Here is a 19,019-nt window from a genome sequence, read left to right as displayed (position 1 = left end):
CTGCTTGAGACATTAACAGCCTAAAGCTATTTAACCACTTGAAAACTAACCATTAATTACCGAGGCAACCATTCACCGGAAGTAGCCAATGGCTATTTTCTGTGATAATTCTCCCCAGAGATGGGACGTTGTGACGTCACACTGTGTTGTTGTAATAACGTGGACCTAAGAAGATGGCTCCCCGTCCGTTGACTTCAATGGACGGGGGGGGGGGGGGGCCTTCCTTGTTGTGAGGTTGCTCCTTCTTGATAGGGACACTATTAGCAGGGCGGAATTTTGCCGTTTTCAATACATGATAGTGCACTTGGTGATACAAGCGCAAAATTTGGCACAGATGTCCTTCATATGACCCTAATTGATAATCAACCTCTGGCCACGCAAAAATCCTAAGATTTCAAGATGGCCACCACCAGTTTTCAAAATGGCTGCAACTGGGCCAACATTTTGGACTATATCACTTTGCTGGGGCTGTAAATCTTTGATTTTCCCCTTATTTTAATATAGGAGAATATGTTCTGAAGGTATTTCTACCAAGTAAGATAAAAAATATATATATTAGGTTCCAATATGGCGGCATATTTTCCAATATGGCTGCCGATAAATTGCATAAATGTACATTCACGTGAGCTTGTAGCACATGTATTTTTTTTATTAATTACCATACACAGAATCAATTTATAGCACATTTTAAAGTGATTTGGTAGCTTTTTAATGACCTAGGGCAACAGACTTTTCAATATGTTCACCAATAAATACAAAAACTTAGATATATATAGGGATATTTTCTCAAACAGGTGCTGACCTTTTTCTCTTTCCATGGAAGGACAGAACTGTATGGCATCTGCTGAACGCATGAAAGAAGCAAAGACCTGATGACTTTGATCCAATAGCTGATGCATTTTCATGAAGGGGGATCCATCTGAGGTCCTTCGACAGCTTTTTCAAGCCAAGTCTTTGTGTCTGGGTAGCTCAGTCGGTAGAGCTTTCACCTTCGGATTACATGGTCATGGGTTCGATCAGGATCAGTGTATGAGTAGCTACAGTGAGTGTGGCGCTCCACCTCAGCAATACCAGGGGGTCTATAAGACCCCTGCGTTCTCAGCTGATACTGACAATAAGTCTCAGACTTACTTAATATGAACAAGTGCAACTGCTATGACAACAATGTCAGTATCTGAGCTGCGAATCATGATGTGTCAGATGCTATCCTCAGCAGCTCTGCCTCAGATACTGACATTGTTGACATAACAGTTTCACTTGTTCAAAGACTTGGCTTGAATTAGCTGTGGATTGCCTTTGGAAGGAGGGAAGGATCTCAGATGGATTCCGTTCATGAAATTGCATCAGCTATTGAATCAAAGTCATCAGGTCTTTGCTTCTTTCATGCATTCAGGGGATGCCACACAGTTTCGTCCTTCCATGGAAAGGGAAAAAGGTCAGCATGGCAAACAACTTCTCCAAATGAGGTTCAACACCTGTTGCAATAAATGATAAACATATGCAAGTCATTGAGGAGTTCATAGTACTCATGTACGATAGAACTTCATAGAAGTAGTTCCTACAAGGAAGTGAATGCAAGTGAAGTGCATTCCAAACAGGACATATATGGGGCCAGTCACTCTTGTGCAGTCCTGTTTGCCAAATTATGCCAGAAGCTGACAAGATGTGGATGTAAAAAAGCATGTTCTGGACACTGAAAATGCTTTAAGTTTGGACTTATCTGCACACCCCTCTGTGGTTGCAGTTGCTAGTACACTGGCCTGTCACTTGCCCAGTCACCATTGTAAATGAGAATGTGTTTATAATGACTTAATAACAAAACAAAAAGTAAGCACTAAGCTTTACCAAGCTAATAAATCACTTTCAAATGTTCCATAAATGGATTCTGTGTATGATAATTAATACAAATACATGTACTACAAGCTCATGTGGATAAACCATAAGCAGATGCACATTTCTGCAATTTATCGGCAGCCATATTGGAAAATATGCCGCCATATTGGAACCTAATGTTATTTTTTATCTTACTTGGTAGGAATACCTCCAGAAAATATTCTCTTATATTAAAATAAGCCCCAGCAAAGCGATATAGTCCAACACATTGGCCCAGTTGCAGCCATTTTGAAAACTGGTGGTGGCCATCTTGAAATCTTAGGAATTCCGCGTGGCCAGAGGTTGATTATCAATTAGGGTCATATGAAGGTCATCTGTGCCAAATTTCGCGCTTGTATCACCAAGTGCACTATGGTATCAAAATTCCGCCCTGCTATATTGTTCAAGTGGCTCAATGAACACTTCACGCTTTCGGAGTGTAGGAGCTGGTGATTTGCTACCCGTCCATAACACTCTTAGCATCTGGGAAAACTACAGTATGGAGGAAGTCAACATGCTCTGCTATATATAATGTTTTATAAACCTACTCACTGCTTCACTAATGGCTTTAACAGCTTCAATCCTCTACTTTCTCTGTTCTCTCTCTCTCTCTCTCTCTCTCTCTCTCTCTCTCTCTCTCTCTCTCTCTCTCTCTCTCTCTCTCTCTCTGTACTTCTCTCTCTCTCTTGTTATGGGTCTCTCCGTTCTGCTTCACAGCTACAAGTGAAGGTTTAATGTATTCTGCATATGGTAGGAAACCCACAGGGTCTAAACTGGCTCATTGTTAAAATGACAAATGTGTACACGCACACACACATTTCCCCCCCTTTCTTTCTGTCTCTTGGCAAACGCACCTATACCCGTGTGTGTGTGTGTGTGTGTGTGTGTGTGTGTGTGTGTGTGTGTGTGTGTGTGTGTGTGTGTGTGCGTGCGTGCCTAGAGAGTCATGGTCTAGAAAAAAGGTTCCGGAACACGGCTGATCACATCTGGTTCCCATCCACAGAGAGCGAGACAGGAGGTAGAGAATGGGAGAGAGAGAGAGACAGGGTCTGAGGGAAAGACAGAGAGATTATCTGTTGAGCTCTACACAGTACAATCCTGAACCTTAATTAAATTAACGCTTATTCTGAGAGCGCACATGCATATATGTGTGTGTGCATCTGGCTGGAAGCTTTGTGCAAGATAAGCATGCAACTTTTGATTTAGTAGTGTGTGTTTTGTGTGAAATGTCTCATCACTGTGTGCGTGCGTGCATGCATGCATTTGTGTGTCTCCTTTCAAGGTTGTGTTTGTTTGTGTGTGTACTGTATGTTTACCTGTGTGTTTGTGTGCACGTGACACAGGTGTGTGTGTGTGTGTGTGTGTGTGTGTGTGTGTGTGTGTGTGTGTGTGTGTGTGTGTGTGTGTGTGTGTGTGTGTGTGTGTGTGTGTGTGTGTGTGTTACAGTGCACACAGCTCATTCCCCTGTGTGACGTCCTGTTTAATTAAATGTGACTGCTCTGTTCAAACTCCTGAGAGCTCCCACAGGGGTGTGGGGGTGTGTGTGTGTGTGTGTGTAGATTAAAACAAGCGCACCTCCCAGGGGACGAGCACCCAATCATCAATCAACTCACTGCCTCGCTAATCAATAAAACCCTCCATTAGTCCTGCCTTTCATACCTAGTGTGATGTGTGTGCGTTTGTACTACTATACTTGTGAGGGACAAATGTCCCACCAGTATCGTGTGCGTACACGCGCGCATGCTCCGCACCACAGTTACAACTTCATCCGAGGAAACACTGGTTTGTAAGGTCAATGCACATATTATGCATGTATGCTTGCTTTAAAGGGATAGTTCACCCCCAAAATGAACCGGAGACTCTGCTGGACATAAACTTATTGGCTTAGGATTAGGAATGCAAAACAATATCCATGAATTCAAGGCTCCATGGAGTGTGTAATTGATAGACAATAAGAATTGGGTGAACCATCCCTTTTATATGCGTGAACCCTAGCATCCCTATTGGTTAACGTGATTAACTTATGTGTGTGTCTGTGTGTGTGTGTGTGTGTGTGTGTGTGTGCAGAGGGTAAATGCTGCTCTTCTATTTATCTGTGTGTGTGTTGTTTTTTTTCTTCACGTAAAGCTATTCATATATTCTTCAGAAGCATCTGGGAGGATTTAATGAGAGAATACAATTATTCTGTCAAGATTATCTACCCCACCAGCAACGTGTGAGTGTGTGTGTGCGCTTGCTTTGAGGGGAGAGTGATTGCACTTTTGTGTTTTCTATTCAACTATTCAAACATTTCTTCAGGAAGCATTCAGAACAATAAATACGACGTTCTAAAGATTGTATACCCTGTGTGTGTGTGTGTGTGTGTGTGTGTGTGTGTGTGTGTGTGTGTGTGTGTGTGTGTGTGTGTGTGTGTGTGTGTGTGTGTGTGTGTGTGTGTGTGTGTGTGTGTGTGTGTGTGTGTGTGTGTGTGTGTGTGTGTGTGTGTGTGTGTGTGTGTGTGTGTGTGTGTGTGTGTGTGTGCGCGCGCGTGCGTGCGCGTCAACACCTCCTGTCAACCAGTACAGAGAGACTAAATGCAACCACTGCTGTTATGTTAGTTACATTGTATTAAAATACATCTAGTCTACATACTGTACCTACAGATTGGTTAAAATAATGTTTTATTCATTAAAAAGAGTTATGCTTTGCGACGCGAGAGTGCGGTCTAGCAAACACCAACTCGGGACTGAATCACTGCCCTCCACACCCTAGCATCAGGGTCTTGAGCTCTGCAGTGTCGTTAGCTCTGCTGTCGCACCGCAGTGTGTCTACCTACCTACAGTAGGTGGTGCGCTTATTTCCCATCCTAGCTGTACCTTGTGTTGGCTCACACAGTGTCATTTTGCTTGCCCACCAGTCCCGGGTGCCAGACACAGTGATGATGTTCATCCATGTGAGCCAAGTGTCATTCGTAGCACTCTTTTTTTTCTTTCTTTCTTTTTTTTTTTTGGGGGGGGGGGGGCTTTTATGCCTTTATTGACAGGACAGTAGGCTGACAGGAAATGGGGAGAGAGAGATGGGGAGTGACATGCAGCAAAGGCCGTCGGGATCGGGACTCGAACCCGCGACACGCTGTCAGGCTACACTGAGCCTGGGTTCCTGGACCGCTACGCCAGCGGTCCAGGCCATTCATAGCATTCTTGTGTAGACGCTGTCCAGGGCCTTTTCCTTTTGTGCTCTGAGCGTCCATGTCTCGGCGCCATGCAGCAGCACTGACGCCACTGTAGCTACGATTCTACGAACAGCCGGCTCTTGAAGTTATCTCTCATTTCAGATTTCCACACCCTCCTCGTCCCATGCAGGGCATTCCAGGCAGCTTTAAGTGTTTTTTAAGCAGTATAGTACGCACAAAGGAGTACTATACCGCGAGATATTGGCACTGGTGTGCTGCGGTCGTACTTTAGGCAGGAGGCCAAAGACCAGTGCTGATATCTCACTGCATAACACGACCTTGAGTCTATTATTACATTTATACTGTCCCATGTTTTAATTATTCATATTATGCTGATAAAGCAGAAAAGTAATACCATGTTAGTAACACCTGCGGATGGTGGTCATTGCTAGGTTACAAATAAACAGGGTGGTTGACTGGAGTGCAGTTATCAGGACATACTGTAATGGCACTCATTACAATGGCCCTCAGTCACTGACAATGTGACGGTGGAAATAACTGGTATCATTTTGTTTTGTTTTGGCTCTCAGCTCTTCCTGTTTACGTTAGCTCTCCTCTCCTCTCATCAGTTTATCCTGCAATTGCTTCCGTCTGTGTTTATATTATCATTAATGCTCAATCATGTATCCTCTCATCTCAAAACAAAATAAACAGAAAGAAAGGTTTTATATAAACATAAAAAAACATGGTATATAATATATTCTTTGTAATCTGTTTCTCTGTTTGTTCAGGTGAGGACAGACCAGTGAGGCAGTGAATGTCATCAGAACCCAGACCTAAACACTGAACAGTAAGATAACGTTTTATTTTTCTTCTCTTCTCTTCTCTTCTCTTCTCTTCTCTTCTCTTCTCTTCTCTGTTAGAGAATGAGCGTTTGTTGTACATTTCCATTAGGGGGCTTTTATACGCAAAGTAAATGTTGTAAATGCACACACACACACACACACACACACACACACACACACACACACACACACACACACACACACACACACACACACACACACACACACACACACACACACACACACACAGAGACAAAGACACACCCAAATGTGTTTTGGGCGGCTCACGCCTTTCACTGCCGTTGACTCATAACTGGATGGTGATTGGCTGGAGATGAGGAGGTAGACAGACATAATCGTGGGCAAACAACGAGAGTAGTGTGTGTGTGTGTGTGTGTGTGTGTGTGTTCGTTCATGCATCTGGAAGCCACCTGTTGCATGGACACACCTGTGCACCCGCCCCTCCTAACCCTTCTGTTTGTCTGTCGTACAATAAACTTTGAACCACAAGTCTGGGAACTGACGTGGATGCATTTATTATTATTACACAAATAACGTTCAGTATGAGAACACACACGTTTGAGAAGAGTCTCTCCCTCTCTCTCTCTCTCCCTGCGTCCATGCGCAGTCTTGCGTGCGTGCACATGTGTCTCTCTCTCTCTGTCCTGTTATCTCTATTTATTAAACACTCTTATCCAGAGTGACTTACAATAAGCAAGGTCAACACATACATCAAATGCAGTGTGACACTGGCACGCAACTGAATCAGGCATAACTTCAACTCCGTTTAGTTGGTGTATGTTGTCAGCCATTGCTTTGGTGATTTCATATTCCACAGCAGCACACTGTTTGAGAACACTGTTGTCATTTCTTCTCAGACATTATTTTATGTGCATTTTGTCTTTTGCAATAAACCCCCTCCATGCCTCTGTTAATTCCAGAAGTCACAAATTCATTTTGCCACAAATGTGACAACAGGCGTCTTCCATAATGGCTGGTGGCGGGGTACAGTACTCTCCAAATGACTCCCAATGTGCTGTAGCTTTACATCGTTTCAAAGCCTCTCTGCTTTTTTCAATGTTTTTTACTGTTGAATTGTTATTGTGTGGGTGTGTTTGTGAGCCAGGATACGTGGAGCATATCGTCCCTGTCGGGGGGAAACCTTGTACGTCCAGAAAATGACACTTTTCAGCAAATGAAAAAAACAAAGAATGTGTGTTGCAGTGGGGACTAGGACAGGTAGGTGGTCATATAGGAGGAGGTGGAGGGACTGGATCAGGTGGGTGGTAATTAAGTGAAATCCATGTATACTCAATGCACTGGTGGGTGTGTCTACATAAAAACATAATTTTAACACTTACTGTACACACAGAATTATATTCTGTATTTGCACCATTCAAAGGCAGTACATGCAGTCTCTCTCTCTCTCTCTCTCTCTCTCTCTCTCTCTCTCTCTCTCTCTCTCTCTCTCTCTCTCTCTCTCTCTCTCTTATTATTATTTAACAAGCTGTAGTTAATACTTTTCACTGCTTAAAATCTTTATAAAACCGTCAGACTTTCATTCTTGGCCTCCCTTTTTCGGGCATGTCATTATAGTCGAAGAATTTCAATGGTGAAACACGGAGATACAAGGTTTCTTTCTTCCCAACGGCGACACAATGTTTGTCTGCAAGCAGGTGTTGCTGTATTTCTACTGATGTATGGTTTATGGCTGTATTTACTGTTGTGCACTTTCTTGCTCTTAGCTGTGATAACAGCCTGAATTTACCCCCCATTGAGACCTGAAGCCGATTCTACATGTCTCCTAAATCTCAACAGTATTCTGAAAAACGTATGTTTCTATATCAGTGGTGTTCAATCTTTTTCATGTCAAGGACCCCCAAAATGATATGTATTTGGCCGCGGACCCCCATAAAATATTTTGTTCCAGGGACCCCCAGAAGCAAAGATTTGAGTTAAAAATGTTCGCTTTAAAAATATATATATTCAAAGATTTGCACACATTTTCACGATTTTTCAAAAATAGCAGATCTACAAGCTCGTAGCGCGGCACTCGGTGCCGCGCTACGAGCTTGTATATCTGCTATTTTTGAATAGCCCAAAGTGTAAAATAATGCTTTTTAGCTCAAATCTAAAAATGACACAGTTCCAGGTCTTAATGGGTTAAAACAAAAATTAAAAAGTAGCAAAAATAGCAGATCTACAAGCTCACACAGGTTGTGAGCTTGTAGATCTGCTATTTTTGCGAAGCAGGGCATTAATTTAAACTCGAAAAATTAAATATGGAGACATGAGGTTTTTCGCCTGACAGCAAGGAGATGCTATCCTGTCCGTTCAGCCTGCCCATCTAGCTGCTAATTCCTCCTTTGGGAGACGTTTGACTGAAATGTTCAGTCTGTTTCTCTACGCATTTCCAAAGCCTCCGTAAAGTCTCCGTAGAGTCCAGATCACATTGACTGGCTTTACAACACAGACAGACAGACAGACAGGTCCCTGTCGATCACACCACGGGCTGGCTTTACAACACAGACAGCAGACAGACAGGTCTTTCCAGTAGGAGTCAGAGGGCCAGCCGAGCACAGAGGGAGAAAACGAAAACGAAAGAATCGTGTGTCCTTAACTGACTCTGAGAGGTGTAACTCAAGTTAACCCACAGGTTTTCAAAGTGGTGGCCGTTCCAGGAGCCGCCAGGGTGGCCGAGTCGAAAGGAAAGGAGAAATCGAAAACAAACAAATAATAGGCTAAATACATTTTCATTCATTCGATTATTGTGCCGCAGATGGAAACACATGATCTGCTTTGGCGAAACCCTGATGGGAATTAGCCGAAAGAGGAAGATTATTGTGGCAGTTTAACCACTTTCAAAGTGGTGTCAATTTTTTCTATTTTCTATTTCTATTAGATGTTCAGTTTACTTTGTTTTTAAAGCCTGTCTGTCTCCTTATGTCTGGTTGTCTGTCTGTCTTTCTGTCTGTCTCTCTGTCTACCAACACCGTCTTCTTTTCCTCTCCTCAGTCTTTCCTCCTCAGTTTCTGCCTCTCACTCCTCCTCTCTTTCTCTCTCCCCCTATCTCTCACTCTCTCCCTCTTTCCCCTCTCTCTCTCTTTCTCCATCTATTTATCACTCATCTCCCCCTCTCTTTCTTTCTCTCCTCTCTCTTTCTCCCCCTTTATCTCTGTCTCTCTCTCTCTCTCACTCTCATTCTCTCTCTGTGTCTCTCAGGGATTACAAGGGTGTTGTGTGTCATCCAGGTTAGCAACAGAGAGATTGGGGGAGAAAGAGAGAGAGAGATTGTCAGAGAGATAAACAGGGCGGGTGAAGGAGGGGCAGAGGTGCAGATCAAGAGGGGAGGAGGAGTGAAGAGAGGGAAGAAATAAAGGAGTAACAGAGAGGAGGAGGAGGAGGAGAATGAGGAACTCTAGGGAGTCCTGTTCTCCTTTTCACCAGCGCTCCAGTTCACTTTTCTTTTTCTGCTCCTTTTCTTTTGTCTCTTTCTCTTGGACCACACACACACACACACACACACACACACACACACACACACACACACACACACACACACACACACACACACACACACACACACACACACACACACACACACACACACACACACACACACACACCCAACAACATGTCACACTGTGACACATTGTGTGAGCTTGTAGAGCAGCTTTTATCGGGGAGCGACACCAGTGTGCAGCAAAGTTAACCTAACTCCCCAAATACGCACGCACGCATGCACGCACACACGCACACATGCACGCACGCACGCACGCACAGTGTGTCATTAGGGCAGTGGAGTGTGCTGTTGGCCTCTCAAGTGCTCTATTCAGACCGGAGAACATTCACACGCATAACCTCGCTAAGAAATACGACACCACACACACACACACACACACACACACACACACACACACACACACACACACACACACAAAATGACATGCTGATATTCACACACAAAATATGCCATTACACACATATACAAACACTTTTCATACACAAAACCCATCTCCCTCCCTCCCTCTCACCCTCCCTCCCTCTCTCTCTTTCTGTCTGTCTCGCTCTGTCTCCCCCTCTCTCTCGTATGGATTATCATTCATTCTTCTGCACATCACATTGTATTAGTATGGGGGGGTGGTGTCTCTTCTTCATATAAACTCTAAACCATGATGATAGCCCCCCCCCCCCCCCCCCACACACACACACACACACACACACACACACACACACACACACACACACACACACACACACACACACACACACTGCATGACTGACAGCCTAATAGAGTGGAGCTGAGAGAATTACGCAGGAAAGGAATATACTGTAGGGGGATGGGGGGAGGGGGGGTCCTCATCATAATAAAACTAAAATAGAGACGGATGGCGGCTGACGGCTGTTTAACTGGAGCTGCAGCAGTTAGAGTGCAATCTAACGGAGGCTGTTTTCTACTGATAGGAATGGAGTCCAACCACTTAAAGCCCATATAGAGTCCCTCAGGGCTCTCTGCTAGTGTCTTTTCTGTTTTCGCTCTACATTAAATATCTGACGCACGCACGCACGCACGCACGCGCGCACGCTTTGGATGCATTTTCTCGGAACCGTGCACCTCCCTCCGAACTGTAGTTCAGAAAGCTTATCCGAGCCCCGACGTCCGAAAGAGATGGTTAAAAATGGCCTTCAGTCAGAGAGAAGAGGCCTGTTGGAACCATGCTGACCACACGTTTATAGATCTGATATTTTTTAGATTGTCAAATTGTTGTCGTTTTTTTCCACTGGAACAATTATGGGTCAAACATGTGGTGCTCGGCTGTAGCTGCCTTTGCATAGACGAGAAAATTAAGAACTTTTTGGGGGCTTTTCTGCCTTTTATTGATAGTCTATAAGTGGAGATGGACAGGAAACATGGAGAGAGAGATGGGGAGAGACATGCTGCGGAACGGGACTCGAACCCGCGATGCGCTGTCAGGCTACATTAGAGTCCGGACCGCTGGCCGATAAGACAGTGTTTTTGTCTAACAGTATACTTCCTCCAGCCCAAATGACCCCCGGGCCGGCCACTTCAATCGAAGGATTCAAACCGGCGGTGACTTTCTGGTCACACGACACGATGGGTTCATACCGAAGATAAAATACTCCTTTATAGTTAGTGAGTCGTGAGAAATGCATTGTGGACCCTTTGCGTGTCCATTTTGGTTCAATTGAGCCTTTGTCAAGTCCCGCCCGACGTGGTCCCAGCCCTCTTCTGTTGTTGCTTGGTTGGACAAAAACCCTCTCTCTCAATCCACTGCTATAATGCAGTGGTTCTCAAACTTTTTCATGTCAAGGACCCCCAAAATTATATTTATTTACTATCTCCCCCCCCTCCCCATCTCAAAATATTTTCTTCCAGGCACCACCCCAGAAGCAAAGATTTGTTACAAATGTTCGCTTTAAAAAATATATACAGTATATTCAAAGATTTGCACACATTTTCACAAAAAAAAAAGCAGATCTACAATCTCATTGCACGGCACTCATGCTATTTGTGCCGCGCTATGAGCTTGCAGATCTGCTTTTTTCTTTAAATCCTGGTACAAATATTTTTTGAGACAGAGGATCCGCAGCCAAAAAAAAACATAATTTTGGGGGTCCTTGACATGAAAAAGTCTGAGAATCACTGCTGTAGATCAACGTCTAAGCAGTGGAACTCAATGCAAAACAATCACTGTAGGTTGAAGGTGGTCTGTCATATAGCACAGGGTTTCTGAAAGTGGGTGCCGTGACGCAAGTCCAGGGGTGCCACAGAATACTTTGATAATATATCAATAGCACTTCAATTTAACCACTTAGACACTTTAGATAAGTCAAAAGGACCTGAGTTGCACGGTACTTGAAGAGTTCTTTTTCTATCTACGCCAAATCTAAAAAATAGCACGTCGCTTGTAGATCAGCTCAGCTCTGGTTCAATTTCCCCCCCAGAATAGGGATGCTGGGGCTCAAGTGGTTAAATGTCAAGTATAAAGTTATTTTCAATCTGTCTACATGGAAATGGCTATTCTCTCAAGTTTACGCGCCGTAATATGACATAAATGTACGGTTCTATAAGGTAACTGTGGGTGTGGTGTGGGTGCTGTGGATGAAAAAGTTATTTACCGGGGGGAAAAAAAAACGGTATAATACTGAACCAGCAGAGCTGCTGCACACTACTTTGTTGCTGTCAGGTGAAAACCTCATATGTTCCTTTTTTATTATTATTTTTAAAACGTTTTAAAATAGTGTAAATAGCCGATCTACAAGCTCACAACGCGTCACATCGTGACGCGTTGTGAGCTTGTAGATCGGCTATTTTCACTACTTTTGTGCGACGCTCTTGTATGATGAAGTACGAAATAGGGAGATGCAAGGTTTCTCCCCGAGAGCAACAATTTCCTCTGCCTCCTGGAAGCCATGTTTATTTATTGTCTTCCATCTGCTGGACTCTCTCTCTCACACACACACACACACACACGCACACGCGCCTGATTGGATTGGTTGGACTGGGTAAATATCATTTTTCATAACTAGGCCCTGTGATGGATTTTTGCCTCAGTCTCTCTGGGATGGATTAATATGCCTTGTCCATCATCTAATCCTGTTTGATTTAGTCGACCTGGCGTGCTGGCATAAATCTGTGCAGAGAATTGATGAGATTGTGTGTGTGTGTGTGTGTGTGTGTGTGTGTGTGTGTGTGTGTGTGTGTGTGTGTGTGTGTGTGTGTGTGTGTGTGTGCGCGCGTACGCACATTTGAGAGACATAAATGCCAGCCTATAACATTTCTTGATTAACTTTTTACCATATTAGTTTTAATAACGAGGGGGGAGAGAGAGACACACACACACACACACACACACACACACACACACACACACACACACACACACACACACACACACACACACACACACACACACACACACACACACACACACACACACACACACACACAGAGAGTGAGAGAAGGGGGAAGAGAGAGAGATAAAGAGTTCTGAGAGAGAAAGTGAGAGAGAGGTGGTGCAGAGAAAGAAAGGCTGGCAAGTTTTTAGTCTGTCATGCTCTACTGACCACACACACACACACACACACACACACACACACACACACACACACACACACACACACACACACACACACACACACACACACACAGAGAGAGTTGATAGGTGGTCCTAGAGACTGTACACCTGCTCCTATCTCATGAATAACATGAATGTAATATTCTGCTGTGGACGATAAAAAAAAACTTCACACACAGTTCTCACTGAATGAAATGACAACTTGGGCACACACACACACACACACACACACACACACACACACACACACACACACACACACACACACACACACACACACACACACACACACACACAGGGTTTAATAGAGACAGACAGCTGAAACACAGCCTGAGACAGACAGACAGACAGACAGAGAAATAACAGAGGTAGAGAGGATCGAGAAGGAGAGACAGAGAGGAGATGGGGTGACCCCCGGAGGTCCCCGGGGGTCCTTGAGGGGTTTCCAGGGCCTCCTCAGCTAAATGATTGGTAGTAAGTAACCAAATGGAACATGTTTACACATTGCTTTATTCTGGTAGTAATATTTATAACTTATTTTTGTTTGGTGTTATTTCACACTTGGCATGGGAAACATACTGTATGTTTCCCATGCCAATAAAGCCCCATTGAATTGAAACACAGAGAGAGAGAGACATAAGGAAGGTCATAGCTTTGGCTTAATTTCAACTCCATTAGCTGTGTGTGTGTGTGTGTGTGTGTGTGTGTGTGTTTGTGTGTGTGTGTGTGTGTGTGTTGCTGCCTCCCTTAAGGGGTTCTTAATGACCAATTTACATAATTAACACACTGAAGCATGGCCGACTAACGCTGTCCTGCTGACACGTACACCACACACACACACACACACACACACACACACACACACACACACACACACACACACACACACACACACACACACACACACACACACACACACACAGTCACACACACAACATATGCACACACACTGTTGAAAGGAGGATTCTTTTGACCAATTGTTGTAGCTCAAAGAAAGAGTCTCAGTCTCAGCCAGATATCTCTTGTAAGCTTGGACCAGTAGTCAACAATATTGAATAGTGTGATTGTTGTTAACACAATAATATCAAATATTGTGATATTTGTTAGCAACGTTACATCAAATATTGTGATGTTCCATTTTGGATTTCGCCCCAAGCCTAGTCTGCAGTCTCTCCTGGGTTTAAATCAGTGGTTCTCAACCTTTTCGGGGTTGAAAATGTCAAAAGTGTTCGCGGCCCACCCATCTGGCCACTTTACCCGGCAGTGCACTTTTCAGAGACTTTTTTATAATCAATTGATTGTGTTCCGGCTTAAGCCATTTAGACCTGAGGCCGATTCTAAAAACGCCTTCTAAATCCTGACCTAAGTTTTCTGAAAAACTTCAAATATGTATTCAAAAGTACAACAAATGTATGTTGCTATATACTGTACATAGCAACAAGAACCCCAAAAGGGGTTCCCGTCCTGAATGGTATAGTTACAAATAGGGGTTCCCGCCCAAAATGGATAATAATGTCAAATTTATGTAGCGCTTTTCTTAGTACCCAAAGTCGCTTTACAACAAAACAAAAAAAACAACAACTTTATCAATGGGACTAACATGGTATACTTTAAGTTCTTATCTATCAGTATCACAATGAAAACTCACTTTTTGAGGTTTTAAAGAAAATATACCATGACATTTGACATACATTTTTCCAAATATTAATGTCATATTATCAACACAATCTTAGTGTTTTGCCACATTATTTGGGGGGCCCACTTGCAAATACCCTCGCGTCCCACCAGTGGGCCCCGGCCCACAGGTTGAGAACCAGTGGGTTTAAATGACGGCTGATTGCTATTGTTGCAGCCAGAAGGCTGGAGCTCACTGAACAATGGAGCTAATTAACACCAGCTGAGACCTGTCCCTGAACGCAGGTTGACGGACAGATCTGTCAGGTAGACAGGCTATAGGCAGGTAGACTGGCTGTGGATAAGATCAGTGCAGCTGTGTGTGTTGCCCTGCTCTTTATCACCCCCTACTGGTGTGTGTGTGTGTGTGTGTGTGTGTGTGTGTGTGTGTGTGTGTGTGTGTGTGTGTGTGTGTGTGTGTGTGTGTGTGTGTGTGTGTGTGTGTGTGTGTGTGTGTGTGTGTGTGTGTGTGTGTGTGTGTGTGTGTGTAAACAAATAGTGGCCACTGCCAGCCACAATAGTAGGCACTAACCAAAGTACTAAATGCATGTAATGTTGTTGGCTCTAAACACTGCTGCTAGTGAGTAAGTGTGTTCAGTCATTTGGCATCATACCTTTCAGACTGGCCTCCCTTTATCACGCTAGCATGTGTACACACACACACACACTTAAGCAGCGACTCAGTAGTCTTTACCGTGTCAAATAAGGACTCTCCGGCTCATAGCAGAGAGAATACACTCACACTGCCTCCCAGACACTGTGTAAAAAGAAACTATGTGACCTCTGACCCGAGCACATACTTAACAGCCTTTTAAACACTCTTTAACTGACTTCCTACACACTGGTAACAATGGCGCCCCCTCCGTCAGAGGTCATGACCTACGCCTCACTGCCACTGAGAACGAAATGACAAAAGTCAAGGGACAACGTTTTGATGTTAATGTATAAGGAATTCTTGGGTTTCAAATGAGTGACATCCTGTCAATAATTAATATGATAATTATTATATTAATTTGCAGCATATCAATCGATGGTAATTAACTGTCACAGAGAGATATGCAATTGTCCATGTGAAATACCTACATGAATGTCAAGGACCACAATGGAAACAAGTCTCCAGGACTGTTTTGGTGTTATCCTTAATGTCTTATTGTATCATGTGCTGTTTACATATCTGACTAATAAAGTATTCAATCAATCAATAAAAAAAAAATCTCACAACCACAGTTTAACCACTCAACCCCTATTATTCTTAGTTGACTGGGGTCCCCCAGGAGTCTAATACTCTGCCCCCTTTTTTCCCTCTACACAAGATTTCTTTGCAGAATGTACCCGATTTACAAGCTCACAATGCATCACAACACGCCACCTTGTGATACTTTGTAGATCTGCTATTTTTGCTCTGAGTGATCGCCTATTATGACATGCCCAAAACAGGGTTCATGTGGTTACAAGCCGGATTCCTTCCCATGACGTTGTGAGTTGTGTGGTATGTGCCTCGGTCCCCAGAGGTCATGACCTTTTAAAATGACCCACTTTCATGAGAGGAACATTTACAGAAAAGCTTGTTGTCACAGTTGGTCTGAAAGCTACACAGTTAAAATGCTTAGTGTTGGGGAGACCCCATAGCCGAGCGGTTAGGACTCATACCACATGGGCACGATGCCCTGATGAACGAGTCCCCGGTTCGATTCCCGGCCGACCGTTGCTCTGTCATTTAACTGCTCTCTCTCTCTCTCTGCATTTCCTGTCTGTCTCTACTGTGGCTGTAAAATAAAATAAGAGGTTTAAACACCCACAAAATGGGGCGACCCCATAACCAAGTGGTTAGGACACGTACCACTATAGTGTGGAACCATATCTAATCCCATGGTTCCACTGGGTGGACCAGTCTCTGTCTGTCTCTCTCTCTCTCTCTCTCTCTCTCTCTCTCTCTCTCTCTCTCTCTCTCTCTCTCTCTCTCTCTCTCTCTCTCTCTCTCTCTCTCTCTCTCTCTCTCTCTCTCTCTCTCTCTCTCTTTGTACTGTGTATATGAGAAAGATATCAGCGAGAGACGGGTGAAATATGAGAGATATTGAGGAGATTGGAGATAGACATTATGATATGTGACACTGGATCAGCAGATCCATTTCAACCCCAAATCACCTTGGTACAGTACGTGCTAGTATCAGTTGTCGAGGTCCTGCGACGCCCCGGCTCTTTGTAAAACGTTTAAACCAGTCCCATAAAACCAGTTCAGCAGCCTGTTGGCGGCAGTTAACACCAGTTCATGACCTTCACCTCAGCCCTCACATCAGGACGCAGTGTGGGCAAATGGGCATACCACACTCTAGAACAGTGGTTCTCAACCTGTGGGTCGGGACACACAGGGTTTTTTTGGGGTGGGGGGCGGCGGCCAGTGAAGTGTTGCTGCCTGAAAAGGTTGAGAACCACTGCTCTAGAAGTCTAGATCAGTTATTCTCAAAACTTTGCATGTCAAGGACCCCCAGTCCCCATCTTTTAGGCAGCAGATCCCATTTCATAGTTGTTTTTTTGCCTAAGAGTTTTTGTTGTCTAAATTAGGGTCCATTTGGTCCATTTGCATACTCTCATAGTTAAGTTAAAGCTGCAATCTGGAACTTATTTTGAAGTTATTGTGAACAAAAATAAAAATGTTAACCACTCTCTATGGTAGAGGGTACGTTAATATAACTAGTACATGTGCAGTGGTTGGAGGCTCCCTACTCTTCCATTGAGACATTTCGACCCTGGTGTCAGGTAGGACAGCTACTGGTGGACAAGTAGTATTGCCTGAAGCTCATAAGGGCAGTATCCCCCCTGAACAACAACGGTAGAAATTTGGTCCCAGTACTGAACCTCGAAAGGAAATAAAATGTACAGACTGTGGCTTTAACAGCAGCATGGATTTTTACTTGTTGGTGTTCTTTTTTAAAAGTACTTACTTACTTAGAAATACAGTGTTAATAATGTTCAGTACTCTCACAGTCACAGTCACAGTTTGGGTTCTTTTTAGAGTGACCTGGCAGAGCGAGAGGTCACTCGTACAGAAAAAGAAAATCATCAGTTTTTCATTATTTTTCACACAGATTTCAATACCTAACAAAGCGCTGATTGTGCTTTCAGAATTAATGTGGGCTTTCCAACGAGCGTGTGACCCCCTCGTCTGATGTGTGAGAAGCAGTGTATTGTTGTCAGGGTCACCGGGCATTTTGTTCAACTGTGACACGAGTTCAGCTTTTTGTTTGAAAAAGAAACAAAATGGGAAAAATCGCTGCTGTCGGATGTGTTAATTGAGTGATTGAGTTAAAAGGAAAGTGTTTAAGTCTGACTGTGGGTTTTATAGATTCTAGAGTTCGGGCCTGACGGTGCGTTTTAACAGCGGGCGATTCAGGAGAGTATTCTCCGGAAGTGCATTATATGTCTATCAGAGCCGGCAACTACTGGCAATAGCGGCGTAGCTGCATTGTGAACTCCTTATATGGTTATGGCTGAGTCATGGTGACGAATTGGTTCGCCCGTCCGCCGGCCGGCTGGCCAGCCAGCCGGCCAGTCCTCCCTTAAGCCAATTTTACATTGGATCCAAAGGAAGACAGCTTATTTTCTTCCCACAGTTTTGGACATACAAGGTTTCCACCCGAGCCAATACACATGTATATACTGTATGGAAATCATATATATACCCGTATTTTATTGGTACTTTGAGTTGTTTTGTATTTGACTCCTTTCCTCTTTAGACCAACAGGAAGAGTATTTTCAAATGCAGAATTCTCACGACCCCCTTGACATCCCATCCCCCAACCCCACCCTCAAGCAATGATGGAAGAAGTACTTAGATGATTTTTTTTTACTTGAGCAAAAGTAGCAATAGCACAATAAGCTGTAGGAATATTCTGTTGCAAGTAAAAGCCTGTATTCACATTTTTACTTGACTAAGAAATACAAATATATTTGCATCAAGATTTTACCAAAGTGAAAGCTCTCTATATTGAATGGCCTGTTTCTCTTAATTACATTCCACCACTGCCCGTAAGCTCCTAACCCATCAGCCAATCGGCGGAGCAGACATCTCTTTCTTGGTGGAAGTTGATATGACTAACCGCAATCTCTCGTTCTGGAGAGTTTCGAGTAATCAAGTGTGTGTGTGTGTGTGTAGGGGGGGGGGTGGCTGGTTGGGGTGGACGGGGTATTTGGTTGCACCCAGAAACCCGCACAATCAATCAATCACTGTCATGTAAGCGAAGTGACCACTGCTCTCCCCCGGAACTTCCCGGGAATCGAGGATTAATGGTTCCCTCGAGGGAAGGAGGGGGGTTGGTCGGACTTGGGAAACATGGTCTATTTTAACGACGAATGTTTATAGCCCAATAACGTCATAAT

At 43.9% G+C, this 19,019-nt stretch overlaps 1 protein-coding gene across 5 annotated transcripts in view; it reads left to right on the top strand.

Annotated features, from left to right (window-relative positions):
- The window catches only part of LOC311039471 (plexin-B2-like), a 238,074-nt gene that overhangs the window by 128,044 nt on the left and 91,011 nt on the right, over positions 1-19,019 (top strand). For 3 of the 5 annotated variants that reach the window (XM_084049374.1, XM_084049371.1, XM_084049372.1), the window contains one exon: positions 5,815-5,873. The exons of the other annotated variants lie outside the window; for them this stretch is intronic. The gene's annotated coding sequence lies outside the window, so the exon portion shown is untranslated. The remainder of the gene's footprint in view (positions 1-5,814; positions 5,874-19,019) is intronic. 5 annotated transcript variants of the gene reach the window in all.

The sequence above is a fragment of the Gymnoscopelus microlampas genome (assembly GCF_963454915.1).
Source record: "Gymnoscopelus microlampas genome assembly, chromosome: 23".
In the NCBI taxonomy this organism is placed as follows: Eukaryota; Metazoa; Chordata; class Actinopteri; order Myctophiformes; family Myctophidae; genus Gymnoscopelus; species Gymnoscopelus microlampas.
This window is presented reverse-complemented; position numbering and strand designations above follow the sequence as displayed.